We start from the raw sequence: 21,133 nt of genomic DNA on the forward strand, positions 1-21,133 counted from the left end.
ACTTTTGGATTTTCTCCAACTTTTCCAGGAGAACTGCATGTAAACTGTCAGGATCAAAGATTGAAAATACGTATATATAAAAACAAAGCCCAAGCAACCAAAAAACCCCATGGGCCTTTCCTTGAAGAAAAGTATTTCATTTACTAGTTCTAAAAAATTATTAAAGGCACAGTATTTGAAAAATGTGGATGATTTGTCACTAGCACTTCTTACTGTGAGGTGATAATTCTGTCATTTGAAATTTGTAAGCACTGTCCGGGCTTCTTCGTGAGGGTTTTATCCAGCTCACACTCACTCTTTGCCTTCAGAAATGACTGTGTAAAAACGTTAGGTCTCTGTGGTGTCAGATCACAGTGGAGTATCACATTGGTCCTAAATTTAAATTCCAAGAATTTTCTTTTTCAAGATCCACCTGTCAGACAAGTTTTGTTACGTACAAAAGTTAGCTCTGTAGAAGCTTGAAGTGTGTGTCGCTTTTAAAGTGAAGTCGCAGAAACCTTTTGGAATCTAAAATCATTAAGGCAGGACAAGAGACAGACAGAGGTCTTGCTCTGCACAAGAACCTGGCAGGAGTAGAGAGCTGCTGAGGGAAAGGGTGGGTTTGGCACAGGGGAAGGGGGTTTGGGCAGCAGATTTGTGGAGAGGAGGGGAGGAAATGAAAGACAGGGACTGTCCTCTCCGGCACCTCTTCTCCTGGAGAGGAGGGAAGGTATGTACAAGCCCAGACCTTTTTCAGCCTGTGAAATTTAACGTTTGTTTTCACTCCTGCCTTTTCCCCAGCCTTCAGCAATTCAGTCATCTATACCTACACCCTGCTTCTCACAAGAAACAGCTGCTCTGTGCTGCCCCAAGGATCTCTACTTTTGCTTTTTGCGGAAGTGTTAACAAAGACATTTTCTTGTTCTGTCTCCTGCAGTTCTAAAAAAAGAATAGCAATTTAAAAATGCTGCAGGAGTTTTTATGCAAGCCTAAAAAATTCCTTATGGACAAGAGTATTGTGCTGTTATTTCTTCAGATGGCTTTACGTCACTGAAGTTTGAAGCTGCAGGCATATAGGCTTAGGGTGGGTGGTATCTATCATACAGGCTGTGAAAGGACTTAAAACGGAGACGCAGACTGCCAGGTCTGTAGCTGTAACTTAGGCTTTTAAGGGAAACACTGAGTTTTTGGGAGTGGGCTTTTATCTTAGTCTTTCACCCTTCAAAGGTGTCTACAGATGTCAATGCTACCTGAATTTTAATGAAATGAAATTATAGGATAGCAAGGGGGAAAAGGGGGGGCATTAATTTCCATTTTCTCTTGTTAACAGGGAGATTTTTTTTATTAGAAATGAGAACTCAGGTTGTGTGAGGTAATTTCTTTTTTTTTTTCTCAATAAATAGTATTCCTTTGAATAAAAAAAAAACAACTCTTGAGTTCTCAGACCACCAATTTCATATTTTTATATGTCCTAATATTTGCCTTCAAATAAAATAAAATACTAGTGATTACGGTGTAATACTTCGCTCTATTTAATTTCTGTGTTATGAACGTTACTTGGGAAATAGGGTTAATGACAAAGCAGGAGACTTTGAATGCCAGAATTTCATGTTTCTTGTTCCTCAAAATTGCTTTTTAGATGGGCGTTTGAGCATTTGGTGAGGATGAGTACAATCCCATCTATGACAATTTCTAGCAAATTGAGAAGAAATGTATGTAGCCTTAGCTATAATTATTTGAATATACATTTTGGAAAATAGGGAGCTGTCGTGCAAGAATGGGCTAACCTTGTCAAATTTTTCTCCACGCTTTTTGTCATCTGGTTTCTCTGAGCAAGTATAGCAGCCCATGTGTTATTTCACAGGAGTCTGTTGTGACAGGAAGCAGAAGAGAATTTTACTGGCATGAGTTGAAGACAGTGGAGAGCTGTAAATTGGGCAGGAGCCCCAAAATCCATTTAAACCCGGGATCCACTGCTTCTGCGGCTCACAGAGCTGCTTGCTTTGATAGGTCAGTAAACTATTTTCTACTAAAATGGCAGTGTAACAAACTGCACAGTATGTGATATTTCCTCATTGGTCAAAAGAGCATCCTTTTCCTGCGAGGGCAGGTCGGGTAGAAGTCAGTTCACAAAATCAAACTGATACAAGTGCAGCATCAGCAGAATAAAATTAGGTGGTCAGGAGAGATACCCAGTCTTCACAGACAGTTCTGGTACATGCCTGTCTGCAGCAAACTATGTGCGTTAGAAATGCCTTGCAGTTAATGTGCTTCTGGAGCTCAGTTTGCAAATACGCACACAGAAGTAATGAGAGTTTGTCTCAGAGTCACATCCGGTCGTGCCAATTAGAATGGCATTCATTCACAGTGATCCCAAGGGCTCCAAATAGTACCATTTCATTCATATTAATCCTAAATGTAAAATTTTGGGACATATAAAATACCCATGTTATTTCCACATTGAATGACACAAATGTCCTTAGGAGCACTGTGCTGCAGTCAGCAGATCCCTTCTCGTTATTGCCCTGGCATTTGAGCACCAGCATTCTTACTGGATATACTATGTGTATTAATTAGCATTAGCTTTTTAAAATATGTATAAGAAATAGTGTCTCCGACCAGCAAAACAGAATTTGTTGCTCAGAAAATCAGTAATAGAACGTTTAATTATTTTTGTGTAGGATAAATAGTCTCTTACTAGGATTATGTGCTCTGCTTCTACAAAAATGCAGATTTAATCTATGTTATGATGAAAGGTTAAAACCACAAATCCCATTTAATAGTGGATCTCCAGCAATAAGTAGCTATGTAATTTTATGGATAATGTCCAATGTGCGAGTTAATAGTAAGGACACTTTTGTACCTGTCCCACAGTGAAGACTAACCTGAGTATTGCCTGTAAGACAGGAATCAAATGCTTGCTTATATGTGGGGAACATGGATAAACATTCCAAACAGCCGCGCTTATTTTTGGAACAGATAAATCATTTTGCAGTACTTTTGCTAATTATTGATTAATTTATCTTCTTAGTTTCAGAATAGGTCTTTTCAGACTAATTAAGATGTCCCTGTGAAATGTTTTTTTTGTAAATTCCTTACGGTCAGTCCTGGTTTCTTTATGCTACAGTATATGTTTGTTACAAAGCAAATATGCGTTTGGTTTGACATGGCTTTTGTCCAATACATTTATTTACTGGGTCTTACAACTCCACGTTAGTATAGCTTTTGAATTCCAAAGTTTATTCTTATTTTTGGGATCTGGAAGTCGAGGTTTTTTTGTTGTTGGGTTGGGTTGTTTGGTGTTTCCCCCCCCCCAGCCCCAACTATGCTGACACAGTTTCAGTTATTTATCTGTTGGGTGTTACGCAAATCAAGTAGAGGGAGAAGCATTGAGGCACTCTGTAAACTTTTAGCAACATGGTAGAAATCAAAGTGACTGAATAAAAACCTGTTATCCAACTTGTGAAAGCATGAATCAGCTAGATGAGGCTTGAAAGAGGATTTGCTGCGGTTGGAATATTCCCTTCTCCAGTGGGCATCATGGATACACTCTGGGTTATGCATGGTTCAGGAGGCAATAGTGGTAGAACCCAGATTTTTTGGGAAAGTTATCCATGAATCTGTGGTGTTAGCAGTTTAGTGGCAATTTTACTTATAATATGTTCTGCTCGTAAGTGTCAGTGATTTGGAGCCCTATTTGGTGGTTTCCTAATACTCGGAAGTAGAAACACAATACAAGTTTTTGAGATTAGTTTAACATGCACAAAAACCCAAAACCTCCTGCACAAAACTAGAAAAAACCCAGCACTTTAGTATGAAACATTAATGCTATGACCTTAGCGTGAGAATCCAGAAAAATAAACAGTTACCGCATTTGCTGATGTGTAAGAAACACAGCAGTAGCAATAGATGAACAGCTTCTTATGAGCAGTTAGTTTTAACAAATGTGTCGGTGTGCTAGCCTTTCCCCTTCAGTTTTTTACTGTCTTTGGAGAGGTGAAGGGTTTCCTCTTGGAGAGGGGGCGGGCACAGGGCTATCTGTTCATATGTCTTATAAGCAGGTTCATTGTATTCTTCAGGAAAATACGGTAATACAAACTCTACTGATTGGCTTTAAATTGACATAGGGTTTCCAGAGCAAGGCAAAAATATACATGTGTTGTCTGGGTTCAGTCCAAAGCATCTTTGCCTCTGAACTGGTTTAGGCCAGAGAGACAGGATGTTCCACAGAGCAAAAAACCATGCGATTAAAGAGCATGAACAAACACAGAGTATATTATTAACAAAACACCAGACTGCATTTCAAGTTAGGATTTCTGGCTGGTGACCGATGGAGTTGACTCAAAAAGTTAACAGAGAGACAAAGGTCCAGTCTGTTCTAACATAACTAATAATGACAAAAGACTCCCTGAAGCCTTCTTACTGTACGGTGGTCTAAAAAAGCTGTTCACAGTGGTACAAATACACCACAGAGAGACTCTGTGCTCAGGAACATGTGCTGAGAGAATGTTATGGCAGCTGCTGTGGAGGGATTTTACCTTGATTCACCATTCTGTATGTGTCTAGCAATTAGGCTCCCTGTTATCTCCAGGCTCCTCATGCTGTCGACAACACCTTTCATTTCTCCCTTGTGTTCTGACTCACAGGCCTGTCAGTGCCATTCTGTCTGTCCTACCTTGTGGTCCCTTCCATTTTCAGGATGTGGCTGATACCTCCTCACCCTGATCAGCAGCTGCATAGGCTGTGATCTGTACGGGCAGACTATGAGTCACACTGTCTTGTGGTGAGGACGCATGTAGTAGAGGCACGAGGTGAAGGGCATGTGGTGTTTGGAGACTTGTGGAGCACTTGACTAGCAGCTGACAACAAATTTTGTTCATAAGCAGGTAGATAAGATGGAGGAGTCTTGGCTGGTCATGTGCAAGGAAGAGAATTGAAAAAAACCTGAACCTTTTTTGCACTCGTTGATAGCATTGGGACATTCTGCTGCAGGGAATTTGCATGCCTTTGACCCCAGAAAGCCTGAAGAGATCCACAAATCCTCACCATGTAAAAGTTTCTCCAGGAAATTCAATCAAAGACTGTCAGAACTGCTGTGTCCCGTCCTGTCCATGTGCATGCCTTTTTCTGAGAGGCTGCACCTCTGCTCTCCTCCTCTGCCAGCAGATGGCTGCGGTGCCAGCGGGCCTGTGAATGTGTGTGAATCCTGGTGGTGTTTTACAAAAACTGCTTTCTGCTCTCTGGGCAGTGTGTGTGGATCTTGGGAAGGGGAGCATCAAGACCGTTTGCATTTATTTTTCACAGAAGTTTACTGTATTACAAATGGAGTTTGGCATCCTGGATTTTCTTTTTCAGGGCTTCACAAATACTATCGGTTTTTCCACTTGTATTTAATGCTTTTATCCAAACAGAGAGCCCTAGCTGTAGTTTAACTGTTGCAGGCTCATCATATTTAACATGCATTTTAGCCAGGAGGGAAAGGAGCGTTTGGTGCTGTGGAAGCCGTGGGTGTCGGATCCCTGAGAGGCAATGCGCTGCTGTGGGAGATGACAGTTTTTCCTGTACTGCCCGCAGCATCACCCAGGAACGTGTCTCCTCCCTCACAGCGCTGCCAGCTGCCCTGCTGTCCCGTCCCCGCTGTCAGGCGGCAGATGCTCTCCACTCCTCCGGATCCGAAGCCAAAGATACTTTTGCTAATGCTTCCTTGCTCCTCTTTCTTAACTAACTCTTCTTTCTTATTGCTGAAACTGAGATTTCCCGAGGCACTCTGGGCATTGGATTGCTTTGAATGCCGGGAGAGGTTGTGGAGCAGGAGGTACGGGCGCTCCACGGGGAGGCCCCAGGGTGCTGGCCTGAGTCAGGAGCTGCGGAACCGGGAGGGCCGGGCCCGTCGGGCCTGAGTCACTGGTAGCCAGCAGCGGGTCAGCTGGCGGGTGGCTGCAGCCCGGAGTGAAAGCTTGTAACTTGCCAGCCAGCACACGGTTCCAGAAGTGGATATCTGCATTTCATCAGCGTCTTGTATTGTCTCTCTGAGAAATGGTATTCAGTTGCAGGTAATTGGTAGTGCTTCGGTTTCCTGTGGCTTTCCACCTGTTCATTTGTGTTGGGTCAGCTCAGCTGCTTTATAAACATGGAAATGTGCTTGAAATCTGATGAGCCTGCAACACAAAGGAAAACCTAAAATGCTGTTAGATCTCAAACACCAGAACTGTGGGGCTTTCTGCCAAGCTCCGGTTCAGGTTTGCATGTAATGATGAAATTAAAACTTGGCACTTCTTTCACATTCGGTCGGAGAAACCATTCCTAGGTTCTGCAAACAATTAAAGGACCAAATTATTCTTCGGTACTTGTGTTCTTCAAAAAAAGACAAATATGTGGGAATCCTGTAGCAGCCAAGAGGGAACTGTGGTACCAGGGAAGTCAGCTGGCCTAGAAATTGTTTCATGTGTCCTTGGTATGAAAATGCACTGAAGTTTCGCAACAAAATGGCAAACATAACGTACAGTGACCTGTTTTCTAACCCTGGGACAAGATTAAATTTGAACTGGTGACAGGTATCAGAATATTTGCCTAAGCAAACAAGGTAAAAGTTGTGTTAAGCCTTTTGGAATGTTCAGTCACCCACTTCTGCATGATTTGCACGATAAAATCTCAAAGAATGGAATAGAAACACTTCTAATGTGTAAAGTAATAATCATCAAGTTCTTACAGAGTGTTCTATCTTAATACTGAAATGTTCTGCAGATTTTTCTGTAGGTTAGGTGGAGTAGAAAGGCAAATTTACCATCTTAAATGCGGTTTTCTGATTGCGTCCCAAATACATTAAGCTACGATTGTGTTTCCTTAATCCAAATGTTTTGAAATTAAAATTGCTTTTACGTGGAGTTCTATCACAATTGATGTCACAGCATTTTATTTACTAGCAGAGAAGTTCTAGTCAGGGCTGTCAGTCACACGTTATTTTTTTTTTTGTCTCTTCATCTTTCCTTCTTGCAAGACCTCCCAAATTCTTTATGACTCTTAAAAGTATTACTGTTTTGTAGTAAACCTTTTTCTGTGGTGCAGACTTAGAGGTATTTTAGCTATTTCATGGCTCCTCTCTCCAAATACTCGAGGGATTATTTTGTCCCAGTACCCTCCTGCACTGATACTGAACCTTGTTTTACAGCCCAGCATCCTCGCAGCTCAGCGTTCATCCATGAGCAAAACTCTGCCACCTTTGATGTAGGCGCTCTCATCAGTCAATGGCTGTGGAGCACCTTTGACCAGATGCAGAAACCCGAGTATTTCTTAGTAAGGACTTTGGTGAAAATGTTGTTGCCTGCAGTTTGGCGGGAGTGTGATGGGTGGTCTGCAGGTAATGCGTAGGTGGCAGCTGCTGCTTTTGGAACACCCTCACTCCTTCCCCAAAAAGAGAGTTCCTTCTCCTGCTGTTGGACTGGTGTTGACCTTTTAGTCTTGGATTGTCCTGTTTATGCTTCTAGAGATTAGCTTTCTCTCTGACTTACGGAGCTTGCTTACTTTTCAATGACTTGCAGAAACTCGGTGTCAGCAATCAGATCTTCAGCCATCTATCTCACAGGGCTCAGGGGTGCTGATTCACCAATATCTCACCTTTGGTACTATTTAAATATCTGAGTTGTTGGTTTTAAGCTATGATACGATGTGCATCGCCTTGCAGTCCAGAGCAGAAATAACTATGAAAAATATCAACCTTTTCTGTTGACAGATTTTACCCTATGAATGTAGCAATGGACAATCTGATTATTACAGATGTTTTTATGGATTGTTACATTTGTTTTTATCCTAATGGATTTAAACACTTCTGGTTGTCTTTGCTGGAAGGTGTTTTTTTGGTGGGATTTTTTTTCTGGTTGTTGTTGTTTTGTTGGGTTTTTTGGTTAGGTTTTTTTTTTCCCCCCATCCTCACTGCCTCTGAATTCCATTGTCTGTTTCCCGAACTGGTTATGTATAGTTGCTGCTATTTTTAGCTCCTTTCCAGCTTCCGTTAATCTTGAATTTAAAAGATTGTCAATACCACATTTGGGACAAGTGTTTTCTAATTAAATTTACCTCTTCTGAACTACCCCGATTTATAGGATCCAACCAAGAAAAGATGTATTTTAAATACAATTTCTGATTGCTAGAGATGCACTTTTTCCTGCCACAGGTATAGTCGGCAGCCCAAGGTTTGGCTACAAACCTACTTTGTTTCTTGTTTTTCAGGTCAAAGTAACAACATCCAGTCAGACTTTGCATGACATGAGGCAAAAACAGGATTTTCTAGCATGGTGAGTACTTGCAGAATCAACAGGCTGATTTCTAATGATCAAGAATTCAGGAGACACGGCATCCTAAATAAAAGCAAAAGGGGGTCAGTAATCGCCTAGTAAATTCTGTTTCACCTCTACCTGTTTTACAGGTGGCTTCAGGGAGGAATTTAGGAATGGTGCATTGTGGAATGACTTAATGTGAGCTCTCATGATGATCAGAGGGAGCACTACTGGGGGAAGTTCACAAATGGAGTTTTGAAGGAGCTATTTAAAATGATAATATGGGTAAGGATTTAATGATGGTGTTTATGAGAGGACCTTAAATAGGGATCATGTAGCAGAGGATGTTTTTCCCTTTAACGCACATTGTCTTTGACTTAAATTGTAAACTCTTTTCTCTTTTGTCACTTTCCTAGATCTGGACTTTTCAAGCCTCTTTTGGCCTTTTTTGCTTCCACAGCTGAAGACAGACCAGGAGTGCCTCTTTTACCAGTTTTTAGTTTGCTGCCTTTCCAGGTCATTTTCATTGAATGGTTCCAGGAAAAGCTAGAAAAGACCTTGCAAGGTCACAGAGTTCTTCTATTTCATCTCCTTGTCCCAAGGCAGGATCTAGTAACCCTAACCTGCTCTCAAGCATCCTGGCAGATGATCTTAAAAGTCTCCACTGATAGAGACTCTTCTCTCTCCCTAACTTAAAATTCTTTTTAATTGAAATTTTTGCCCCATGTCTAACTTATAAATAATAAATAAACCAACATGGTTTCATTAATTTACAGGAACACTTGGGTTTTGACGTGGGCAGCGGTGGGAGCGTTCTGTGAACTTGACTGGCGTAGCTTCATTTTGCGTTCTGGTGCGACCCACCAGATGAAAGAGGGCACAGTTAAGGTATGTGTAGTTTGCTGCAATAATGACCCCCCTGCTCACCTCGTGGCCCTTTGATTTTCTTTAGGGTTCTGTACCTTGAAGAATTCTCATTTATTCTGACGTGTTCTCCTGATCTTTGCTCATGCTGTTTTCATGAATGAAAATTTATTTCCTGTCTCCAGTGATGATTGTTAGTAAAACTGGTGTTACAGAAATACAGATGGGAGAGAGACAGGAAAGGGAATAAATTAGACCCAGACAATACACAGATAAATGATGTGCAGATTAGGATCGTATTTCACAGCAGGCCATACAGTAATGATTTACCTTGGAAGGAATAATGCCTTATGGAGACAGTGTATTTACTAATATTGTTTAAAATTAGGCCCCAAAGGTAGCAGAGTGAATGCCAATTATTTTGTTCCAACTGAGTCTCTGCCCATTTGATTCTTTTTCTTGCAGTTTAGTCTGGGATCAGTGTGATCCAGAAATAGGAGTCTGGGAAAGCCACTATCCAGAAAATGCCTTAAGTCACTTTCAAGCTGTGAGGGAAAGAGGGCAAGTGCCCAGTACCTACCCAGAGGAAGGGATGAGCGGGTCAGATTTTCTGGTCGTGGATTGAATCAGCGGTGGTGAATGTATGGGTGGGCAGAAGCAGGCACTCTGGTGTAGAGTGCAGGCTAAGAACGGTTTAGAATGGAATTGTGTGTCAAATGCATTTATTCAGAGACAGGCCCTTCCTACACAGTAGCTGATCTATTGCAAATACAGATTTCTCTGGTAACCACATGTTCTTTGATTTCTTTGAATGCTATGATACAATTAGTTTCTTGTGATCTAGGTGCCTGCATTGAAGAGTTGCTTCTGCAGCAGAAGTAATTACTTTCTCATTAAGTCTAAAAAATTAGTTGCAGAGTCCGTCAGTTGTACAGGCCATGTTCCTTGCAAACGAAACCCTCTGTGCTATGGTCAGTTGATGCACAAGAATCACATCCACAGGCCCACAGTCCATCCCACTCGGCTCCAGGGTGATCAGTAAGTGCCACTTTAATGTCATCTTTTCCACTTGCCTCTTGGCTAAAGGAAAGCAGTAGTGTAATGTTCAGTGATGCAGCAGATGTTTCAAAGTCCTCATCAACGAGGAGATTACCCTGTTAACCTAAAATAGGCATGTTATGGAATTTCAGAAATGCCAAAAGAAATGTCTGAGCTAGCTTTGAATTGGCTAAGAAAGTTACGGAATTAAAGCACATAGGGGAGGCCTCCTATGATCCTGGCTTTTCACCAGAGTTTTACGGTCTTTTATTTGTCTGGTGCCTGTTCCGTCCCTAAAACACTAGTGCAAGGAGCACATCAGGAGAGAAAATACAGTTGGACAATGCAATTGGTTTGCTGTAGAGGAATCATTTACCTTCGCATTGCTTACTTGCTTCCTGTCTTCTGATTTACTGTGACCTGCAAGGGAACATTCCTCTACCACAGCCAAGGCATTCAGGCGGAGCTAATTGAGCAATTAAATTATCGGGCAATGGAAGTAAAAATCTCATCCACACAGTGGATGGATTTAGCAATCTGACTCCTTTTAGTTTGACCTACGGTTATGTAACGTGTGTGTTGCCACATAGGTGCACGCTGTGCAAAACGAGGTAAGCAGCTGTTCTGACACAGACGGCAGCTGACGTGGGGTTCATGACTTCTCTCAGCTGACCATAGAAGAAGGTGACAGTTGGGGTTTCTGAGGATAAACTGTGAATGTGGACAGTCCATTTAATAGAACTTCCCTTCCTTCCTAACTGTTCCTTTCGTGGAAGTCTGTCAGGAGTTTGTAACTGTGGCTGAGCTAACAAATACATGAAAAAACCTTTCTTTCCAGTTGTGTGCATTTCACCTCTAAGTATCTATGAAGGAGTGCACAAAGCTAGGCAGTGTCCAAGTGCTGGTGGGCTTATACAGAATTGCAAAGGGAAACAAATTCCATTTTGGTGAAGAGTAACAAAGATGATGATGATCTGCCTGAAAAGCCATTCAGTATGAAAGTAGAGGCGATCTAAGATGCATGTGTTTTCTGAGAACATTGTAGAGATGTGATGTTTTTCTATGCCACCTCTCCAATTCGGCAATTCTGGGAATGATGCATGTAATAAAACCACATCAGAATTCTTGCTCCTTCTTCCTGTGTGGAACTACTACTACACAAATTGTTGTTCTAGCTGCAAGATTGGTAATGGTAAAAAACACACCTGTCTACAGCAATGCTGTCATTAAACAGGTAGAGGATGGGGCATTAGAAATGCTGTTGCAACAGAAAACACAGGGAAACCTGAAACCCTGGAATGGAGGACTGAAAAGGATGCAGCAGGCTCACTGGGACAAACTTCTGCAGTGATGTTAGACCAGGGTGTAATGGAGAAAATGCTGCTGATGGACAGATCTGCTTTGCTACCATGGCAGGAGTTCTGTGTGTTGGTCTGATCACATAATCTCAGACCATATTAGAATAGAGAGTCTCTATTGGCTTGGTAGAAAGATTTGATTTTAAATTAAAGGGGATGTTGCAAAAGGTCATGAATGCTGACTCTGCAAGTTAAAATAGATGATTTCCTTCCCTTTTATTGACAATACAGAAGGTCTTAAAATTGACTCTACATTCCCTTCAAGGGAAGATAATTCTGAGGGGGTGTCCAGAGTCGGTGTGGTGCAGTATGCCTTAAAGCTGAGGGAGAGACTAGCCCAGGTCCATCTCTTCTGTTGGGGAGAATGAATAGTATGCACGAAGTTCCTGGTTGATCTCTTCTAACCCTGAAAAACATGTATTTTACTTGTAATTTGGATTTGTTTAGCTTTAATTTTCAACCCTTTGTTGGACCAACTACTTCAGAAGCCCTTGCTCTTGTGTCTTATTCAGGAATTCAACAGAATTCTTTAATTAGGTAATTGCAAAACTTTTGCTGCTCATAAATTCTGCCATTCTTCACCTCGAGTTTTTCAATGCAATCTTTCAGTTGTGGACCCCAGAGCTAGACACAGGCTCCAGTGTCGTTTTCATCTGTAACAGGCCTAGAAGGGAAGATACTGCCTGATGGTTAAGGTATTCCAGGGCTGTGATTAGACCCCTTCCTGGGGAACGCCTGTGTGGCTCAGCCTCAGAAAAGGGGAAACAATTACTCATTTGTCGATTCCTACATGTTTGGTCTTCAGACATAAAGCTTTCAGACATAAAACTGACCCAGAAGTTGCACTAAACTTTCATATAGAACCAAACCCATGGATTCTCAACAAGCTCTGCTAGTCCTGTACCCAGTTGGTAATATTACTGAGTAAATGTGTACCTGCAGAAATCACTTATTCCTCGTGCAAGAGGGGGGAAAAAAAAAAAAAGCAGAGACGTCAAACTAAAAGCAAGCCTGTTTTTATTCTACCAGGCAGGAGATTAATTAGGTTACTTTGAGACCTGACCTCCAATTTTGTATCCAAAGTTCATGGCTCTTGTTGGAGAGATCAATTAATATGTCAGTGTATCAGGCTCAACACAGAAATGCCATCCAAACAGTGTACAAGGAACCTTTGCATACTGTGTATTTGCCCTAGCAGATAGTTAATCTGAGTTACTGTTTGCTACCTGTTCCATTTCTCTTGCTCAAGAGTGTTAGCAAATGTTTATTTGACAGAATGTTCTGTTCCTCTCCTCTTGGTTGGTTGTGGTTTTTTGTTTGTTTTTTTTTTTTCCCTCCTCTCTCCTAAGAAAGTGCAGGCTAACTTCACAGCAACTCCAGGCTGCAAACATCATGTTGCAGGCTGGACTCTAGTCAAAGGAGTTTACTGCTGATGGAGGGGAGCAGAAAATGTCTTGAGAATGATCTGCCAAGCAGGGAAAGGGTCTTTAATCAGAGGGTAAGAAATTGGAAGAAGGGAGATACTTACAGCACTTTGACTCACCTGAAAACACTCAACAAATTGAATACCAAGGTGAATAATCTATTTAGACCAGTAGAAGCAAAAAACAGGCTTGTGAATAGCAGCAACCAAGTGTCCACTAATAGCCCCTGTTGACTGCTATCTGATCTAGTATGGCTGCCTTCTTGCTGTTTTAACAGGAGGTTGTGTTTGAAAGATCTCATTAAAAGATCTCCAAAGGCCTCCATGCTAGTCTGGCAGGCATTGCTTTCCAGTATACCGATTAATCAGTTTTCTTCAAATGCTGTTCATATACTGAATTGAAAGTGGAGCACTATACAAGTCTGTATGGTTTGCAGAGCCAAGTGGTAATTACCAATGCTGGTTAACACTTGAAAATGACAGAAATCTCAGTTGCTAGTGACAGAAGAGGAGGGGGAGATGATAGGCTAGCAAATGACTTGCATGATATAAATGTTTGTTTCCGACATGGCAGGGTGCTGGAATACTGCTGTCAGAGATGGACATTTAGGATGGAAACAAAATAATGATAAGATGCTAAAAGCCCTTATACATTTCACCATGCTCCAGGGAAAGGTAAATCGTACTGCTCACCCAGCAAACGTTCTCAAATTTGTTCCCTTAGAAGAATTTGCTGAGCTATATATACTTTTCAAGTCAGGATGAGTGGTCCCTGCTTGTTTCTGCACTCTGCGGAGGTCTGTTCATGGCTGTACTCTGGTGCTTTGAGGGTTGCTTTGCATATTGTAGGCAGGCAGAGGCCCTGAAAGAGACTGCCAGGCTCAGAGTGTGGCATAGGGATGTCCTTTTCTTTGCCTCAGTGGTTGTGAGAGGCAATGAAGGCTGCCAGAGTGGCTTTTGGGGCCATCCAGGAATATTAAAGCACCTGCTGTATCTATCTACACTGAGTGGCCGTACCGCACCCCAACATCTGTCTGCCTCCATAAGGTAACTGATTGTTGGGGATGGCACGTAGACATCCCTATAGTCTCTGCCTTGTTCTGACAACTCTAGACTCTTTCAGGCAGAAAGCGGATGACAGCCCCTGCCTCTCCTGTCTGACAGGTGCTCCGTATGGATGGAAGAGGCTAAATTAAAACCATCAGAAGTAAACTTTCTGGTTTTTCTTGATAACTGGTATAAAGGAGAGAAGGGAGCAGTCTGTGCACTGCAATTAACATCGAGTGCTATTGCAACTCATCCTGTAATGCGATATAGATACAATCTCAGCAGAAAATTGCACGCTGTACTGAGTCAGAAACAGAGCAATGCTGCGTTTTGAAGAAAGTAATTAGCCCCAGGGACCTGGTGGTTTCTCATTTCCCCTGTGGTAAACACAGGGAAGTGGGGCAGTACTTCCCATAGGCTTCCAAAGCCAATTTAGACAAGGTACAGAGCCAATTTATAAACCAAAGTTTTAATGAATGCTTAGTAAGAGGCAGGCACACCTCCAGTCTCCCTGCAGTGCCCACCAGGTAGCACTTGATGCCATGCTGCTTTCCTTTCGTGAGCTCCGAGTACTCTGTCTCTGTCCGGGCACCGCTGAGCCGGCGCAGCACCGCTTTGGTACCCTTCACCACCTCTCCAGCCAAGGGTGATGCTGCGTGGCAGACCTGCCGGGGTCACCATTCACCATGCTTCCAAGCAGCTGGGTGCTGTGGCCTGCCCTCCGCACGGTGCTTTACCTCTTCCTGTCAGCCCTTGGTACAGCAGTGGCCCCAGCCCTTCTTGTGCTGCCCTACCCTTTGCTTTCACTAAAATAGCGATTTGAGGTTTTACAGAACTCACTGATCATGTGAGTTCTGGTTTCATTCTTCAATAGAAGATCAGAAGTGTGCTGAATCACAGAAATAAGACACCCGGTAGCCAAGAAAACTTTCATCTTAATAATGACAGGACCTACTGACTGGAAGCTCCAGCTCACCATATAAGAAGCAAGGAACTGAGCCGTTCAGGTAACATAGCAGGGATGACAGTAATCTCTGTTTATGCTCTATCTTTAAATGAAAATTGAGTTTAGTTCTAAAATATATGTGGCCCGTGCCAGCTCTGGGTAACCGCAAGTTCCTGCATCCAGGATTCTTGCTCTGCTTTCCTGACATACTACTTGTCACCTTTCTGTGGTTTGTCACATGCAGAAAAAAACCTGCAGGGTCTTTGGGGCATAATCACATCCTTGTCTTCTGAAATGCATAGTACACTTGAGGCATCACAGTGAAATGAAATACGGTGCTTCAGTGAGTTTGCCACACTGCTTTATGTGTTCCTGCACCTCTTTCCCCAAAGCTGCATCCAACAGCAACGCTTAGAACCAATATCTTGCATGGTAAGTATCTTAGGTGCCTGCAGTTAACACTTTTGTTCAGCATTTGTCCAGAATCGCATGGTCAATGTAGCCTAGCACACACGTTGCCTCAGAGGAGTTTTTCCTCAGCCGCCTTTCATTCAGTTGCTGGAAAAACAGATGATGATAAAGATCTTCAGAAATATAATTATTTCCCTGGTTTGGTATCTTAAAGTGTTGATCGTAGGAGCTGGTTAGGAAGTAAAGACAAAACTCGTCATTTGGACTCTTTTAAACTGTTGTAGGACTGTAGTCTTCTAAGATAAAGCGCATTCTCAGTCTTCTAGATTCTGTAAGTGCCCTCTAGTGACTAATTCTCTGAACTGCGTTGGGTTTTCAGTCGGAGATACACCAGCCATTGAAGGGGTCGTCTGGTCAGGGCAGGAGCTAGGTAAATGTCCTCATATTATTTTGAAGGCAGCTCTAGTTTGTCCTGCAGAAGGAAACAGAAATGCTCACTGAGCAGTCACTGCACAAAGCTCAGGAAAGCAAACGACTAAATGCATGCACACTGCTATTGTGGAAATTGCATGTCTGAACTGAAACACGAGTCAAATTGAGTGGAAACCAGTGGAAGAAAAACTATTGGGCTGTCGCTGCACAACACTTGAATTGTGTCAGTGAAGCGTGACGTAAGCGAATTTTTTTTCTGAATAATTATCCTGTAAGGTTTGAGAAGAGGCCACGGCATTCTGGGTTTTGTTTGATAGATAGCAGCTGTAGACTAGGCTGATAGATTACTGACGTTTTCATTTGTACCATGACAACATTCCGGTTTTTCTAAAAACAAATTGGTTCTTTACTAATGACTTTGCTTGTTTAAAAAAAAAAAAGTTTCAACTTGTTTTACAAAACGGTTTGAATTATGATCCAAGACTGTCTTTCTCTGTGTATTTGTCAATAGTGGGGGCATTTCTGTCTCTTCCTATTATTAGAGCTCTATGTGCAATGTTGTGCACTGTAGTTGCCTGGCACACTTGTCAGGCAGCATCTTGAAGATACTCCTTCATGGGTTGTTTCAGGAGCATGGCCTCACCTTGCACCCGAAAAGAATAGGGTACATTTGCACTGTTCCCGAAAAGGATGGGAACAAACACAAATTCCTTTTGCACTTTTATATCCACACAATGCAGACTTAGGAAGTGCGGACAGCAGTTGTCAGAACATGCATACTTGTTTCTTTAAAAAATCATGTTTTTATCTTGCATAGTAGTTCATTGTGTTGAATTTATTTTCTCAATGAATTGACAACTCAATGCAAATGGATCACTGCTGTTACCATTGCTATTCATTCTGCAGCAAAATACAGGGTTTCATTTCTGGTGTGGTTTTAGGGAGGGTTTTTTTTGTTGTGTTTTTCCTTCTTTTAAGTAAAAATCCAAGTGTCCTTTTAACTGTTTAATTGCATCCATTCATATAGCCAGCATAGGTGTTTGGTGAATCCAGGTTCAGGAACTGATTTATCTGAGCTATTAAAGTCATATGACAATATGCTAAGGGCCAGATATGGAGGTGGTGTGCAAACTGGCATATATGAGACTTCTTTATGTTCTTAGACTGTATTAGCCTCCCACCAGCTTCCTTATGCCTACTCAGTTGACATGTAAGGGATGCTAGGGTGGTGTAATTTACGTGGTAAGCTCCTCTTACCGTATAAGCATTAAGAACATGTAATTGAAATGCACCTCACCTTGTTTGAACTTGCTTCTTTTTTTTCTGTCTTACTCTGTATTTGCACCGTGTTCAATACCATAGGCCATAAACCTCACTGGCATGACTGGGCATTTACAGAAATATAAACTTACTTCTTCAACTGATATCATAAATGTTATGAAAAGCAGAGTTTCTTTTGGATTTAGCAAAGGAGCAAAAGCTTTCATGTACCTGGAATACATGTGCAGGCAGAGTGCAAGAGAAGAGGGCAAATTGGCATCGGCTCTAGAAATGACCTGGAAAAGTGGATTGCGGAAGGAGCAAGGACAGTTGGGATTTAGAGAGCACTCAGCCTGTGTGATGAACGCCTGTATTCACCTAGGTAACTCCAGCGGTAGGACACGAAGAAATGGCATGTAGCTGAGTCAGGGTAAGTTCAGGTTGAAAATTAAGAAAAGGCTCTTCACTGAGAGGGTGGTTGGTCACCAGAACAGGCTCCCAAGGGAAGTGGTCACGGCACCAAGCGCGTCAGAGTTCAGGGATTGTCTGGATGACGCTCTTAGTCATATGTGGTTTAGTTTTAGATAGTCCTGTGAGGAGTAGGGAGTTGGACTCGATAATCCTTATGGGACCCTTGAGCTTGAAATATTCTATGATTCTAACTCTTGCAATTTTTGTCATTGGCAGAACTAATTTTAAATAAGCGTGAGACTACCATGAACTTGCCATTGAAGAAATGTCGTGGTCCCTGGTTTGCAAACTTATCACCCCTACAAATAGTCTAAGGTTGAGCTGCCATCTGTTTAAATTATTCTAGTGCAAAAGAATGATAGCACCAAGAAAACTGCAACGTTATTCTAAGACAGTTAATTAATGATGTGACTTTGTTAACTGCACTGGACAGAATAAGGAATATACTGTGTAAAAGGAGGAGTTGCATCAAGCTTTCTGAGGAATTACAGGAATATTTAGACCCTTGAACTTGCTTGGAAAAAAGCTGTATTTAAAGAGATGGGCCTGATGCCCAGTAGCAAGTGTAGCAAGCTTTACTCATAGCTTCTTAAGTGATGACACTGCTTTCTAGGTCTTAAGAAAAAAGTCTGAGGGAATAGAATAGAATAGTTCAGTTCGAAGGGACCTACAACTATTGTCTAGTCCAACTGCATGACCACTTAACAGCTGACCAAAAGTTCAAGCCATACTGTTAAGGGCATTAATCAAAATCCTCTTAGTAAACACTGAGAGGCATAGGGCATCAAGCACCTCTTTTTTTGGTGTGTGTGTATTTTAATTTTTTTTTTTTTTTGCTACAAAAGTACTGTGAAAAATGAGTGGGCTGTTTTTGTGCACATGGAAACATGGAGTCATGCCTGTATAGAAGAGGAGGCAATGCAGACGCTGACATCTTGTTCTCTGTACATCATCTGAGATCTTTGTATCTCACTTCTCCACTGGAAGAGTTCCTGACTGTAGCGTTTTGAAAGTGTGCTTTTGCTAAAATACAAACAGTGTATAACTAGACTAGGAAGATGCAACAGACTGGGACATGGTGGTTTCAGAGGCAGTAACCAAAGAAAGAAGCAGTTGTACAAAGAAAGCCCCATAAGCTGAGTGGTTGTTTTTCCCCTAATCTCTTCTGAAAACTTGCCCAAAATTTCTTGTGCACTTTAATTTACATCAGACAAATATCGTAAATCCATAGCACTAAATCCTATACAGCTTGAAAGAACCTTAGAAAGCCACTGTGTCTGTATACATCTTTCTCTCTTTCTCTCTCAAACTACGAAAACACCAAGTGTTGAAAAGCGTACGGGCTGTATAATATCACTGGCAGTGAGTTTGCCAAATCAGCTATGGTACTAAGGCCTAGCGCAGCATAGCTAACTCACTCAGATACGTTTTCAATGAGAGCTAAACGCTGGCAACAAATGGGTAAGAGTCTCAACTTTTTCATAAATTCTGAGTGCTTTCTTTGATCTAATCTTTCCTCTTAATAATTAACTAATAAGGAGTGGCACCCCCAGCCCACCACCACCCCCTGCCCTGGCCCCTGCAATCGTGAATCTCATTCTCCCAAACAAGACAAAGGCTTTTTTGTTTTTCCTTTTGAAAAACTTTAGGGCATGGACAATAATTAACTTGTCACTTCAATGTGGACTAGGAAAAGAAGGATATTTAGTTCTTTCTGTGTTATTGACAGGTTGGGGTGGTCAAAAATGACAGATTAAGCTAGACCACTTATTCTTCCAAAGGAGCAAGAAATAAGTGTTTCATTCTGGGTACAGGGAAGCTTTAGTCTTTTCCATGGTATGGAAAGGGAAGTTTTTCAGTATGTGAGAGCCTCACTGACTTGCAAATTGCACAAACTGACTTGAGATAGGCTTGGCAGTAATTCTTTTCTAACCTACACTGCTCTGGATTTTCCTCACCTACTGCCCTGCTGCCCCACCTCCTTCGTTGTGGAGCTCTGGACGGGACAAACTGAAGTCCTCCAAACTAAGCAGTTTTCCCTCCCCTTTAAATTAAGTGAATTCCGCTAAATTACAAAAGAAAAAAAAGTCACTTCGAGAGCCTCCTCCCTCCCCTTCCCTCTTGTGTCTTCAGAAGGGAATACACTTTCTGAGGTTTTCTTGCAATATTGGCAAGGCAACCATTTTGTGTCAAGGGCAACCAAAGCTGTACCACTGTCGCAAGCCTGTACAGTTTGTTCCGAGGAGCTCTCTGCGGCTGTGCCCACGGTCTCTCACAGAAACACAGCAGCGCAGAAGGTGCACGTTCATGGCCTTTCTGAAGGAAGAAGGGTTGTGTGTGATCTCTACCTCTCCACTTTTTTGCTTGTATAAGAGCGGGCTGTCTGCTATTCTGTAGGAAGTGGAGGATGTTTGCAGAGGGCACACACAGGACCCTCTGCAGACTTAAAATCTTGGTAACTCATCACGCCTCTCCCTCTGCGTCATTGAGCGTAAATTAATCTTTGCTCCAGGATTCATGTGGCCATTGGGTGTTCTGAAGCGGCAGCCCCTGAGCACAGAACAACTTTCACAGTGTGTCTGTTTGGTACAGGCTTTGTATCTCCCCCCGAAAGAATCAAATCATGCTTGGAAAAGAAGCTGCCAGTTCCAGGTAGATCACTGAATAACATCACGGAGCCACTGAACCTAACTGAAAGATGTTTTAAAATGAATTCTTAGATGAAATGACAGTCCAATTACAAGAAAAAGGAACACCCAACATCACACAACCAAAACCCCGTTCTTCAAGAGAGAACAACATACTCTTTGTCGGTGGTTTGCACAGAACTTCACTCGACTGGAGCTAATGTTTACCTCGGAGAAAAGGATTATGAGGATAGCAAGAGAGGTTTCCAAGAAACGGGGGAATGGTACTGATCTGAGAGGCAAATAATGAGGTCTGCTGGCAAATGAAACAACGAGCCTAACATGAAGCTGTAAACGAGCAGAGAGATGAATACGCTGTCAGAAGCTTCTTCGTGGAAAGACTTAACAAGAGTTCAGTGAATGCAAAACATCCTGCACCCAGAGAAGGTAGGAGGGAACAGCACAGATCCATAGCAGTAGGTATTCATCACCAAGACTCGCTCTTTTGGACACTGTTGGGTTAAATTAGTACAAAGTAAATGAGTATCTTTACATTTCAACAACAATTTATGTGCAGGCTCACAGAGGAGAGATTTGTGGTTTCCATTTTGTCTAAAGCCCAAAGGATGCTGAGAGATGAATGCACAGCAGGAATTGCTTTCGTTCTCTCTGTTGTTGTTGTTACCCTGGGAAGAAGTAGAGTGCCTGGTCCCGTCGTACCAAGTGGACAAACTATGCTAAATGGCGTAGGAGTTAATCCTTGTAAGTTCTGAGCAGACAATTTATTTAATTGAACATGGAATAAACATTAGTTTAATGTCTCAAACGTGTTTACAGGGAACAAATGATTGTATACAATGGTCACGACTGTCTACTGGTATTAATAATATAACCCGCTCTCCGTGCCCAGGTGGAACAAAAAGTAATCCTCAATGACAAGGAATGGGGCTCTTCAATGCCCTGTTCATCTGCTCAGTCTTTGCAGAGCTCTCCAGCACGTGGAT

General features: G+C 42.1%; 1 protein-coding gene across 26 annotated transcripts in view; it reads left to right on the top strand.

The window, feature by feature from the left end:
- SLC45A1 (solute carrier family 45 member 1) overlaps window positions 1-21,133 on the top strand; it is a 72,054-nt gene that overhangs the window by 36,345 nt on the left and 14,576 nt on the right. For 13 of the 26 annotated variants that reach the window (XM_074560465.1, XM_074560468.1, XM_074560473.1 and 10 more), the window contains 3 exons: window positions 8,206-8,270; window positions 8,402-8,537; window positions 9,029-9,140. The gene's annotated coding sequence lies outside the window, so the exon portion shown is untranslated. Of the gene's footprint in view, window positions 1-1,971; window positions 1,990-7,533; window positions 7,836-8,205; window positions 8,271-8,401; window positions 8,538-9,028; window positions 9,141-15,566; window positions 16,011-20,222; window positions 20,892-21,133 lie in introns of those variants that run through there. The other 13 variants (XM_074560479.1, XM_074560482.1, XM_074560490.1 and 10 more) reach the window with 5 other exon arrangements.

Source organism: Larus michahellis, chromosome 16, assembly GCF_964199755.1.
Source record: "Larus michahellis chromosome 16, bLarMic1.1, whole genome shotgun sequence".
Lineage (NCBI taxonomy): Eukaryota > Metazoa > Chordata > Aves > Charadriiformes > Laridae > Larus > Larus michahellis.